This window comes from Pelodiscus sinensis, chromosome 23 (assembly GCF_049634645.1).
Source record: "Pelodiscus sinensis isolate JC-2024 chromosome 23, ASM4963464v1, whole genome shotgun sequence".
NCBI lineage: Eukaryota > Metazoa > Chordata > Testudines > Trionychidae > Pelodiscus > Pelodiscus sinensis.
In genome coordinates, this window is record NC_134733.1 from 24,162,006 (window position 1) to 24,174,420 (window position 12,415).

Below are 12,415 nucleotides of genomic sequence, written 5' to 3' on the forward strand. Positions count from 1 at the left end.
TTGAGGGGGTCAGATGGGATGTGCAGTTACACGCCCGGGCGCTGGGCTCAGGGCGGCCGAGGGGGTCAGATGGGATGTGCAGTTACACGCCCGGGCGCTAGGCTCAGGGCGGCCGAGGGGGCCAGATGGGATGTGCAGTTACACGCCCGGGCGCTGGGCTCAGGGTGGCTGAGGGGGTCAGATGGGATGTGCAGTTACACGCCCGGGCGCTAGGCTCAGGGCGGCCGAGGGGGTCAGATGGGATGTGCAGTTACACGCCCGGGCGCTAGGCTCAGAGCGGCCGAGGGGGTCAGATGGGATGTGCAGTTACACGCCCGGGCGCTAGGCTCAGAGCGACCGAGGGGGTCAGATGGGATGTGCAGTTACACGCCCGGGCGCTAGGCTCAGGGCAGTTGAGGGGGTCAGATGGGATGTGCAGTTACACGCCCGGGCGCTAGGCTCAGGGTGGTTGAGGGGGTCAGATGGGATGTGCAGTTACACGCCCGGGCGCTAGGCTCAGGGCGGCCGAGGGGGTCAGATGGGATGTGCAGTTACACGCCCGGGCGCTAGGCTCAGGGTGGTTGAGGGGGTCAGATGGGATGTGCAGTTACACGCCCGGGCGCTAGGCTCAGGGCGGCCGAGGGGGTCAGATGGGATGTGCAGTTACACGCCCGGGCGCTAGGCTCAGGGCGGCCGAGGGGGTCAGATGGGATGTGCAGTTACACGCCCGGGCGCTGGGCTCAGGGCGGCCGAGGGGGTCAGATGGGATGTGCAGTTACACGCCCGGGCGCTAGGCTCAGGGTGGTTGAGGGGGTCAGATGGGATGTGCAGTTACACGCCCGGGCGCTAGGCTCAGGGTGGCTGAGGGGGTCAGATGGGATGTGCAGTTACACGCCCGGGCGCTGGGCTCAGGGTGGTTGAGGGGGTCAGATGGGATGTGCAGTTACACGCCCGGGCGCTAGGCTCAGGGCGGCCGAGGGGGTCAGATGGGATGTGCAGTTACACGCCCGGGCGCTAGGCTCAGGGCGGCCGAGGGGGTCAGATGGGCTGTGCAGTTACACGCCCGGGCGCTGGGCTCAGAGCGGCCGAGGGGGTCAGATGGGATGTGCAGTTACACGCCCGGGCGCTAGGCTCAGGGCGGCCGAGGGGGTCAGATGGGATGTGCAGTTACACGCCCGGGCGCTGGGCTCAGGGTGGTTGAGGGGGTCAGATGGGATGTGCAGTTACACGCCCGGGCGCTAGGCTCAGGGCGGCCGAGGGGGTCAGATGGGATGTGCAGTTACACGCCCGGGCGCCAGGCTCAGGGCAGCCGAGGGGGTCAGATGGGATGTGCAGTTACATGCCCGGGCACTAGGCTCAGGGCGGCCGAGGGGGTCAGATGGGATGTGCAGTTACACGCCCGGGCCCTAGGCTCAGGGCGGCCGAGGGGGTCAGATGGGATGTGCAGTTACACGCCCGGGCGCTAGGCTCAGGGCGACCGAGGGGGTCAGATGGGATGTGCAGTTACACGCCCGGGCGCTGGGCTCAGGGCGGCCGAGGGGGTCAGATGGGATGTGCAGTTACACGCCCGGGCGCTAGGCTCAGGGCGGCCGAGGGGGTCAGATGGGATGTGCAGTTACACGCCCGGGCGCTAGGCTCAGGGCTGCCGAGGGGGTCAGATGGGATGTGCAGTTACACGCCCGGGCGCTAGGCTCAGGGCGGCCGAGGGGGTCAGATGGGATGTGCAGTTACACGCCCGGGCACTAGGCTCAGGGCGGCCGAGGGGGTCAGATGGGATGTGCAGTTACACGCCCGGGCGCTGGGCTCAGGGCGGCCGAGGGGGTCAGATGGGATGTGCAGTTACACGCCCGGGCGCTGGGCTCAGGGCGGCCGAGGGGGTCAGATGGGCTGTGCAGTTACACGCCCGGGCGCTAGGCTCAGGGCGGCCGAGGGGGTCAGATGGGATGTGCAGTTACACGCCCGGGCGCTAGGCTCAGGGCGGCCGAGGGGATCAGATGGGATGTGCAGTTACACGCCCGGGCGCTAGGCTCAGGGCGGCCGAGGGGGTCAGATGGGATGTGCAGTTACACGCCCGGGCGCTAGGCTCAGGGCGGCCGAGGGGGTCAGATGGGATGTGCAGTTACACGCCCGGGCGCTAGGCTCAGGGCGGCCGAGGGGATCAGATGGGATGTGCAGTTACACGCCCGGGCGCTAGGCTCAGGGCGGCCGAGGGGGTCAGATGGGATGTGCAGTTACACGCCCGGGCGCTAGGCTCAGGGTGGTTGAGGGGGTCAGATGGGATGTGCAGTTACACGCCCGGGCGCTAGGCTCAGGGTGGCTGAGGGGGTCAGATGGGATGTGCAGTTACACGCCCGGGCGCTAGGCTCAGGGTGGCTGAGGGGGTCAGATGGGATGTGCAGTTACACGCCCGGGCGCTAGGCTCAGGGCGGCCGAGGGGGTCAGATGGGATGTGCAGTTACACGCCCGGGCGCTAGGCTCAGGGCGGCCGAGGGGGTCAGATGGGATGTGCAGTTACACGCCCGGGCGCTAGGCTCAGGGCGGCCGAGGGGGTCAGATGGGATGTGCAGTTACACGCCCGGGCGCTAGGCTCAGGGCGGTTGAGGGGGTCAGATGGGATGTGCAGTTACACGCCCGGGCGCTAGGCTCAGGGTGGTTGAGGGGGTCAGATGGGATGTGCAGTTACACGCCCGAGCGCTAGGCTCAGGGCGGCCGAGGGGGTCAGATGGGATGTGCAGTTACACGCCCGGGCGCTAGGCTCAGGGCGGTTGAGGGGGTCAGATGGGATGTGCAGTTACACGCCCGGGCGCTAGGCTCAGGGCGGCTGAGGGGGTCAGATGGGATGTGCAGTTACACGCCCGGGTGCTAGGCTCAGGGCGGCTGAGGGGGTCAGATGGGATGTGCAGTTACACGCCCGGGCGCTAGGCTCAGGGCGGCCGAGGGGGTCAGATGGGATGTGCAGTTACACGCCCGGGCGCCAGGCTCAGGGCGGCCGAGGGGGTCAGATGGGATGTGCAGTTACACGCCCGGGCGCCAGGCTCAGGGCGGCCGAGGGGGTCAGATGGGATGTGCAGTTACACGCCCGGGCGCTAGGCTCAGGGCGGCCGAGGGGGTCAGATGGGATGTGCAGTTACACGCCCGGGCGCTAGGCTCAGGGCGGCCGAGGGGGTCAGATGGGATGTGCAGTTACACGCCCGGGCGCTGGGCTCAGGGTGGCCGAGGGGGTCAGATGGGATGTGCAGTTACACGCCCGGGCGCTAGGCTCAGGGCGGCCGAGGGGGCCAGATGGGATGTGCAGTTACACGCCCGGGCGCTGGGCTCAGGGCGGCCGAGGGGGTCAGATGGGATGTGCAGTTACACGCCCGGGCGCTAGGCTCAGGGCGGCCGAGGGGGTCAGTTGGGATGTGCAGTTACACGCCCGGGCGCTAGGCTCAGGGTGGTTGAGGGGGTCAGATGGGATGTGCAGTTACACGCCCGGGCGCTAGGCTCAGGGCGGCCGAGGGGGTCAGATGGGATGTGCAGTTACACGCCCGGGCGCTAGGCTCAGGGTGGTTGAGGGGGTCAGATGGGATGTGCAGTTACACGCCCGGGCGCTAGGCTCAGGGTGGCTGAGGGGGTCAGATGGGATGTGCAGTTACACGCCCGGGCGCTAGGCTCAGGGTGGCCGAGGGGGTCAGATGGGATGTGCAGTTACACGCCCGGGTGCTAGGCTCAGGGCGGCCGAGGGGGTCAGATGGGATGTGCAGTTACACGCCCGGGCGCTGGGCTCAGGGCGGCCGAGGGGGTCAGATGGGATGTGCAGTTACACGCCCGGGCGCTAGGCTCAGGGCGGCCGAGGGGGTCAGATGGGATGTGCAGTTACACGCCCGGGCGCTAGGCTCAGGGCGGCCGAGGGGGCCAGATGGGATGTGCAGTTACACGCCCGGGCGCTAGGCTCAGGGCGGCCGAGGGGGTCAGATGGGATGTGCAGTTACACGCCCGGGCGCTGGGCTCAGGGTGGTTGAGGGGGTCAGATGGGATGTGCAGTTACACGCCCGGGCGCTAGGCTCAGGGCGGCCGAGGGGGTCAGATGGGATGTGCAGTTACACGCCCGGGCGCTGGGCTCAGGGTGGTTGAGGGGGTCAGATGGGATGTGCAGTTACACGCCCGGGCGCCAGGCTCAGGGCGGCCGAGGGGGTCAGATGGGATGTGCAGTTACACGCCCGGGCGCCAGGCTCAGGGCGGCCGAGGGGGTCAGATGGGATGTGCAGTTACACGCCCGGGCGCTAGGCTCAGGGTGGCTGAGGGGGTCAGATGGGATGTGCAGTTACACGCCCGGGCGCTAGGCTCAGGGCGGCCGAGGGGGTCAGATGGGATGTGCAGTTACACGCCCGGGCGCTAGGCTCAGGGCGGCCGAGGGGGTCAGATGGGATGTGCAGTTACACGCCCGGGCGCCAGGCTCAGGGCGGCTGAGGGGGTCAGATGGGATGTGCAGTTACACGCCCGGGCGCTAGGCTCAGAGCGGCCGAGGGGGTCAGATGGGATGTGCAGTTACACGCCCGGGCGCCAGGCTCAGGGCGGCCGAGGGGGTCAGATGGGATGTGCAGTTACACGCCCGGGCGCTGGGCTCAGGGCGGCCGAGGGGGTCAGATGGGATGTGCAGTTACACGCCCGGGCGCCAGGCTCAGGGCGGCCGAGGGGGTCAGATGGGATGTGCAGTTACACGCCCGGGCGCTGGGCTCAGGGCGGCCGAGGGGGTCAGATGGGATGTGCAGTTACACGCCCGGGCGCCAGGCTCAGGGCGACCGAGGGGGTCAGATGGGATGTGCAGTTACACGCCCGGGCGCTGGGCTCAGGGCGGCCGAGGGGGTCAGATGGGATGTGCAGTTACACGCCCGGGCGCCAGGCTCAGGGCGACCGAGGGGGTCAGATGGGATGTGCAGTTACACGCCCGGGCGCCAGGCTCAGGGCGACCGAGGGGGTCAGATGGGATGTGCAGTTACACGCCCGGGCGCTAGGCTCAGGGCGGCCGAGGGGGTCAGATGGGATGTGCAGTTACACGCCCGGGCGCCAGGCTCAGGGCGACCGAGGGGGTCAGATGGGATGTGCAGTTACACGCCCGGGCGCTGGGCTCAGGGTGGTTGAGGGGGTCAGATGGGATGTGCAGTTACACGCCCGGGCGCTAGGCTCAGGGCGGCCGAGGGGGTCAGATGGGATGTGCAGTTACACGCCCGGGCGCTGGGCTCAGGGTGGCTGAGGGGGTCAGATGGGATGTGCAGTTACACGCCCGGGCGCCAGGCTCAGGGCGGCCGAGGGGGCCAGATGGGATGTGCAGTTACACGCCCGGGCGCTAGGCTCAGGGTGGCTGAGGGGGTCAGATGGGATGTGCAGTTACACGCCCGGGCGCTGGGCTCAGGGTGGTTGAGGGGGTCAGATGGGATGTGCAGTTACACGCCCGGGCGCTAGGCTCAGGGCGGCCGAGGGGGTCAGATGGGATGTGCAGTTACACGCCCGGGCGCTAGGCTCAGGGCGGCCGAGGGGTTCAGATGGGATGTGCAGTTACACGCCCGGGCGCTGGGCTCAGGGTGGCTGAGGGGGTCAGATGGGATGTGCAGTTACACGCCCGGGCGCCAGGCTCAGGGCGGCCGAGGGGGCCAGATGGGATGTGCAGCCCTGAGCGAGGCCCTGCTGGCCCCTGGCAGGAAGGAAAAGGCCGCGAGACGCTGCCTGCCACAGATTCCTGTACCTCAGGGCTGCAGCCTGGCTTGTGTGCTGGGAGGGGGTAGGGGTGGGGGTGGAGCCCAGGTCTGGCCGCGGCCACCCGCTTTCCAACCAGACCCCCCCTGCCCTGGTGCTGCTGGTGCTGGGGACCCGCTGCCGGGCACACCCGTATGCCAGTTGGGGGGGCGGGGGGCTGACCCCATTTTGCCAGAGCTGCAGCACGCTGCTGCCTGGCACTCCAGCGGGGGATGGGGAACTGCCTCTGCCCGCTGGGGCTCTGGCCGGGGGCGGGGTCTGGGGCTTACTGCCCCCCCATTGCCCACCCACTCAGCTGGGGCCTTCTGGCCCCGGGTTCACGCCCTGCCTGCGGGAGCCCTGCTGGAGGGCGAGGTGCAGCGATGGCAGAGGCCACGTGACACCAGCAGGGGTCTGGGCTCTCGCCCGCCGTGCTGAGCTGGGCGCTGGGCGGGGAGACAAGGAGCTCGCCGGGGGCCTCCGTGCCCGGATTCACTCCTGTGCCGGCGCTTTCAGGGGCGCTCTCCGGCGCGGGGCGGGAGGGCAGGTGAGCGTGAGAGCAAAGGGCCTTTCCACCCGGCACCACCAGCCCAGGCGACGCCCCGGGTCCAAGCGCCAGGTCTCTGCCAGCCCAGGGGAAGTGCCGAGGCCACACGGGGGCAGGAGGGACGTGCTGGTGCCGGGAGGGGCTCTCGCTCTGGGGGTGGGGGCAGGAGGGACGGCCGGACGGACAGCTGGCCAGTGGCGCCCAGGTGTGCGGGGCAGAGCATGGGGCAGGAGGCTGGTTCTGCCTGGCTCAGGACGGTGCTCGCTGCCCTGGCTCCACTCAGCACCTGCACTGGAGCCCCCTGAGCTGTGTCACCTCGGACCCCCCGGGCACCCCGGGGCCTCGGGCTCTGTGGGGGGGGGGGGCTGAGCTTTCAGGTGCTGGGTGGGCAGCACCATCTAGTGGGGGAAGGGTGGAATGGCAGGATCGGGGCCCTGCCCAGCCTCCCCCACAAATCGCATGTCCCCTTGCTCCTAGGAGCGCCCCTTCCAAGGGGGCTTCCTGCCTCCCACTGGGCAGGGGCAGGGCAGGACCCGCCCCCTCCCCGCAAACTGCTCCGGTGGGGGGAGGGGGGACCAGCCCAGACCCACCGCTCCCTCTTGCACCCCCCCCCCCCCCGCGGCTGCAGGAAGCTCTGTGATGGCTCCCGTCCGGCAGCTCAGCGTGAGCATGGCGATCCCGTGGCCCCCCAACAGGCTTGTGACGCCCCCGGGCAGGGCCCAGGTGCCAGCGCGGTGACATTTCAAGGGCAAACAGCTGGAAATGTGACATTTGCCAGTTTTAAATCCTGTGGCCGCGGGACGGTGCATGTGGCCGGGCCCCTGCCCTGACGCGGTTCCAGGGGCTGGTCTGTCGGGCAGGGGTGGCTCTCAGCAGACCTTGGCTGCTCCGGCCTGGCAGGGGGTCTGCTCGGGAACCTTCCTCTGGCACGTACAAGCGAGCCAGGGCCGGCTGGGGGAAAGCCTGTTTCCCTGGCCCCGCGGGGGCAGCCACAGGGTCTGGCTCTGAGCTTGGGAAGGAAAGGGGGAGGCAATGGCCAGGGCCTGAGCGCCAATGTCAGGGGCTCCTGGCCGAGGCTTGCCCAGCGGGGCCCCGCGCTCGGCCGGCCCCCTTCGCTCCGGCGACATTCCCGCCCTGCCAGGGGCTGCCCTGAGCTCCGCTGCGGGACCCGAGCCAATGGCAAGAGGCTCTCCCAGGCTGCCGAGCGAAGTCCAGCGAGGGCCTGCAGGCTCCCGGGGAAGGGCCCAGGAGGTCCGGCCTCGCCGCTGGGCTCTGCCAGGCCTGGCTCAGATTCACCCTCCGCAGTGCCGCAGCCGGGCCGGAGCAGGGCATCGGCGCTGCCGTCCCTCGGCCAGACCCCGGGCAGCGCCGGGACCCTCCTGGCCGTCCTCTGCGGGGCCTTTGCCGTGGCCAGCACCGTCGCCACGCTCTGCACCGACTGCTGGCAGGTAACGCGCGCTTGGCTTCCGGCCTGTGCCCTTGGGCCCCCGGCTGGGGAGGCCTCCAGGCCGAGGAGGGCTGGTGAGTGCAGGGCAATGCAGCAACCTCTCCTATCGGCCTGGGGTCCGCAGCGCTGGGCAGTGCCCAGAGCAGCAGTAACCCTCCTCCCCGCGCCTGCTCCAGCAGCACGCCCGTCCCTCCAAGGGGCACTGTGCATTCTAGTCTTGCCAGGGTCCTGTGCAGGGCCCATCACCGCGGTATCTGACCCTCCCCCCTCGCCTGCTGCTTGGGGCTGGGTATTTGCCGGGCTCTCGGCAGCCCTGGCTCGGTGCGATTACCCAGCGCGCTCCAGCCGGCGCACACACCTGCGCGGCGAGAGCAGGGAGTCGTCCCAGCTCGGTTACTGCCCGCTGGGCCCTGCGCTCCGCACGGTGGTGCTGAGACCCAAACTCAGGCGCAAACTGTAATGACCAGTCCAAGGCTGCTCCTGACCCGAGCGAGAGAGCGGGGCTGGAGAGCCGGGCCAGAGAGCAGGGCCTGGAGCGCGCAGGACGGGCCTGGCGAGGGCAGAGAGGGGGACGGGAACCGGGATGTCTCGAGTACATGACGGAACAGTCCAGGGGCTGGGGGCAAAGGGGATTTCTCCCTCTCTCTCCCTCTGAGCAAACGCTGCGGCGACGCCAGGGTGTGATCGCCCCTCCTCCCCTCTCAGATTAACAGCAAAGGCTCCGTCGCCCCGAGTACCCGGTGCCGTGGCCTCTGGAGAGTGCGTCTGGGACTCCTTTGCCCAGGTCTGGACCTGTGATGTGTTCGGCTCCTACCTTTGCCAGGGCTCTGGGCCTCCAGGCAGCCCTGCCCTAGAACCACCCTGCTCACCTGTGGGGCAGGCTCATGCAAGCAGGTGTCAGGCTGGGCAGACTGTTTGGTGCTGAGCGGCTGCCGGCGCTAATCTCACTAACAGCTGTCCCACGCGGGAAGGGCCTCGCCAAGCTGCTGTTCTGTGAAACCCGGCAGACGGGAGAGACATCGTGGGACGTGCTAACCTGCCCAGTGGGAACGCTCCATGCACGGCAGGTGGACAGAGCCCAGGAGACGTTTGCCCTGCCCTGTGAGATGAACCATGCAAGCACGTCTCCCATCAGCTGGCCCTGCAGCTCCGGGGGTTAAAAATCCCTACCAAGGAGCCATGGCTCCCTGTCGCCCGAACACTGGGGGACAAGGGTCCAGGAAGAGGCAAGAGACCCTCCCCACCCCACCCCACCCCGTTCAGCCTGGGACAGCCCTAAATGCCATGGAGAGCTTGCTGCTTAGAGAGGCCACTAGTGCTGTTTAGAGAGAGAGAGAGAGAGAGAGAGAGAGAGAGAGAGAGTGTGTGTGTGTGTGTGTGTGTGTGTGTGTGTGTGTGTGTGTGTGTGTGTGTGTGTAAAAAAAAAATAACCCGTTTCCTTTCCCTACTCTAGTTCCTTGCAGGACTGGTGACACGTGTTGTCTCTGGATAAGGTCCAGGAGGAAATGGCCGGGGGTAAGTGAAGGGGAGCCCCACAGTGCGGGTCTCTACCAAAGCAAGCCAGGCCTGTCTCAAGTCTGGTGCACAAAAGGACGCAGGCCAGGCTCCGGGGGACGCTTGGAGAGGTGGGAATGGGTTTTTGCACAATCAGGCAGATACAGCAGGGTGCAGTGAGACCACGCCAGGGCCATCGGGAGGAGCCTCGTACTGGTACAGTCTATTTCCGAAAAGCAAAAATTCAGGGTACAGCTGTAAAACTATTAACCATGCACATCGTTTCGCAAGATCCTCAGTAGCAGGATGTCCCCCGCATTGGGCATTGTAGGGATTTACACGACACGTCATCAATTGGTAGCTAGCACTAGAACGGTCAAGTCTCGCTCTGCTAGAAAATAGTCTCAGGAAGAAGAGTCGATGGGAGGCAGGGAGGGAGCAGGGCTGACCCACAGGTCCTGTGCATTGTAACTAGAAGTAAAAGACCCTTCACGCGGCTACGGCAGTGCCCGGTGCCCCGAAGAATGAGAGTCAAAGGGCCCACGAACCTCCTGCCTGGTACCGTAGGTGGCATACGGGTGACATGTAAGTGAACTGTAGTTAATAGAAGATTTCTTACATTGCTTTTGTATTGTTTTGTGCTGTACTCATTGCTTACGATGGATAGTACTAAGGTTTAAATTGTACAGTCGTTGTTCTTAAGGCTTGTAAAACTTAACACCTGTATGAACTGCTCAAAGCTTGCAATAAGTAAGGAAGTGGTTACGTCTCTCTGGAGTGTCCTGGTTTCCCTCGGATCCAAAACAAATCGAACCACACGTAAGTGGCTGGTCCTTTGGGACTGGGACTAAACTGGAAACTGACTAGGACTGTGAGCTCGCTTGGGTGGGGCGGTGGACCGGAGGCACCGAAGGGTCTGTCCCTGACTCCCTGCCTGGGAGGGGTTGACACGTGTGCGTTGGCTGGTGGAACGAGGTCCAGGACTCAGCTATTGGAGCTTTGTGCCCTGCTCCTAAGCAGGGGGCCCTGCCGAGCAGCCGGCAGTGACTTGAGGCGGGAGTGCCCGTGCAGGAGCGGCCCTAGACGAGCTGCCGGCAACGGGCGCCCTAGGCGAAACATGCGATCGGCGCCCCGCCTCCAAAGCCTTCAATGGCCATTTATCTTGGTGCCCTAGACGACCACCTAGGCCACCACTGTGCCCGTGACATGCACAGCCGAGGGAGAGTGCCCCCTGGCCTGGAGATCACGTTTCCCTCGTGTCGCTGAACCTCGTGATATTGCCCTCATGCCACAATGATGAGATTGGTTCATGTCGCAAGCCTGTTTTTCTGGTCCAGCTGCTCCGTTTGGCCGGGTCTCCAGTGCGAGAGCAGCCGGGAGAGGGAAGGAGCACTAGCCGGCGCCCCCCACCTGCTCCTGTGGGAGTGCCCCCTCCTGCCCCAGGGCCCAGCTCCTGGGCGAGGCCTCTGGGTGCTGCTGTAACCCACCGATCACCTGGCCCGCGCGTCTCTGCTCGGCCTTTGGGACAGGCCCTGAACAGCGCTCGCAGGGCAGCAGCCACCAGATGGTCGCAGAACCGCCAGCCTCGTACCAGTCCTTCAGGGGCATCATTTGGAGAGGGTGGGGGGCAGTGACCCCCCTCCCGAGTTTGAACCCCTGGATTTCAGGCTTGGGGTCTGCCCAAAGCCCACACCCTGACTCCAGAGGCAGCTCTCAAATGCTAGTTTGGGCTGCTGCAGCTTTGCCTTTGGAGCAGGGAGTTTGTTATCAAAGGGGAGGGGGATTAAGAACAACAAAAGGCTGGTTATTCAGGTAACTGAAGGATCCTTAGATCTCCATGAAAACAAAGCCGGGGCCTCCACTTAAAAGACAGGGGGAGTGTAGGAATGAGTGTTGTGCTGCAGGGATCTGCATTTGGATCCCGGCTGTTAAATGTCTCACAAATGTTCCTGAAAAAGGGTGACCAGTGACTACTCCAAAGCTGACCGCAGAGTCCCAAAGGGATCTCCCAAAGCTGGGTGACTGGGCAACACAAGGGCAGATGGAATTCAGGGGCGAGAAGTGCAAAGTGATGCACATGGGACAATATAACCCTCACCATAGATACAACGCTGGGTCTACAATAGCTGTTCCCACCCAAGAAAGCGATCTGGAATCCTTGTGGATATTTCCTTGAAAACATCTGCTCAATGTGCAGTGGCCATTTGAAAACTAAAAAGCTAACGGAATAATGGAACTCATTAGGAAAGGAATAAATAATAAGGCAAAATAGCCTATTGCCTCTCTATAAAATCATGGTTATGCCCGCATCTTGAACACTGTTTGCAGATCTGGTCACCTCATCTACAAAAAGATCTACTGAATTTGGAAAAGGTACAGACAGGGCAACAGAGATGACGAGGGGTAGGAACAGCTTCCATCTGAGGAGAGATTAACGAGACTGGGACTGTTCAGCTTGGAAAAGAAATGGTTAAAGGGTGGGGGCTATGATAGAGGTCTGGACAACCAGGAACGGTGTGGGAAAATAGAATGAGGGAATGTCGTTCAGCCCTTCGCTAACAACACAGGAAGCTGACCCAATGATGTGTATAGGTAGCAGATTTAAAACAAACAAAATAAGTGACAGGGGATGGATCGTGATGATTGCCTCCTTTGTTTATTCCTTCTGATGCACCTGGCGTTGGCTACTGTCAGCAGCAGGATATAGGGCTAGAAGGACCACTGGGGATATGTTGGCAGTCTAGAAAATCAGGAACGGTGTGGAAAATTGGAATAAGGAAATGTAATTCATTCCTTCACTAACAGAACACAAGAATTCAATTTATGGGCAGCAGATGTAAAACAAACAAAATAAATTAGTTTTCCACAGTCGACTTGTGGAACTCCTTGCCAGGAGACGGTGGAAAGGCCCAAACTCTAACAGAGTTCCAATAAGAACAAAATAAGTTCAAGGAGGATCGGTCCATCCATGGCCACAACCCAGACTGAGCGGGGATGGAGCCCCTAGCTTCATGTTGCCAGGAGCTGGGAATGGGCCACGGGGTGAGTCACTTGTTGATTCCCTGTTTATTCCTCCTGACACACCCGGCATTCGCCCATGGCAGCAGACAGGACACTGAGCTAATGGGCCTTTGGTCTGACCCAGTCTGGCCATTCTGGGTTTCTTATATGGAGCTGAAATGGACCTGCCCCTGCTGTAGCCCACTAGCCCCCCCCCCCTGCAGTTAGTAACTAAG

At 64.4% G+C, this 12,415-nt stretch overlaps 1 long non-coding RNA gene across 1 annotated transcript; it reads left to right on the top strand.

Annotated features, from left to right (window-relative positions):
* Positions 1 to 7,266: 7,266 nt before the first annotated feature.
* On the top strand, positions 7,267 to 9,938 carry LOC142819393 (uncharacterized). The gene is made up of 2 exons (XR_012897262.1): positions 7,267 to 7,686; positions 8,391 to 9,938. It is a non-coding gene; the product is annotated as an uncharacterized LOC142819393 (long non-coding RNA).
* Positions 9,939 to 12,415: the final 2,477 nt, after the last annotated feature.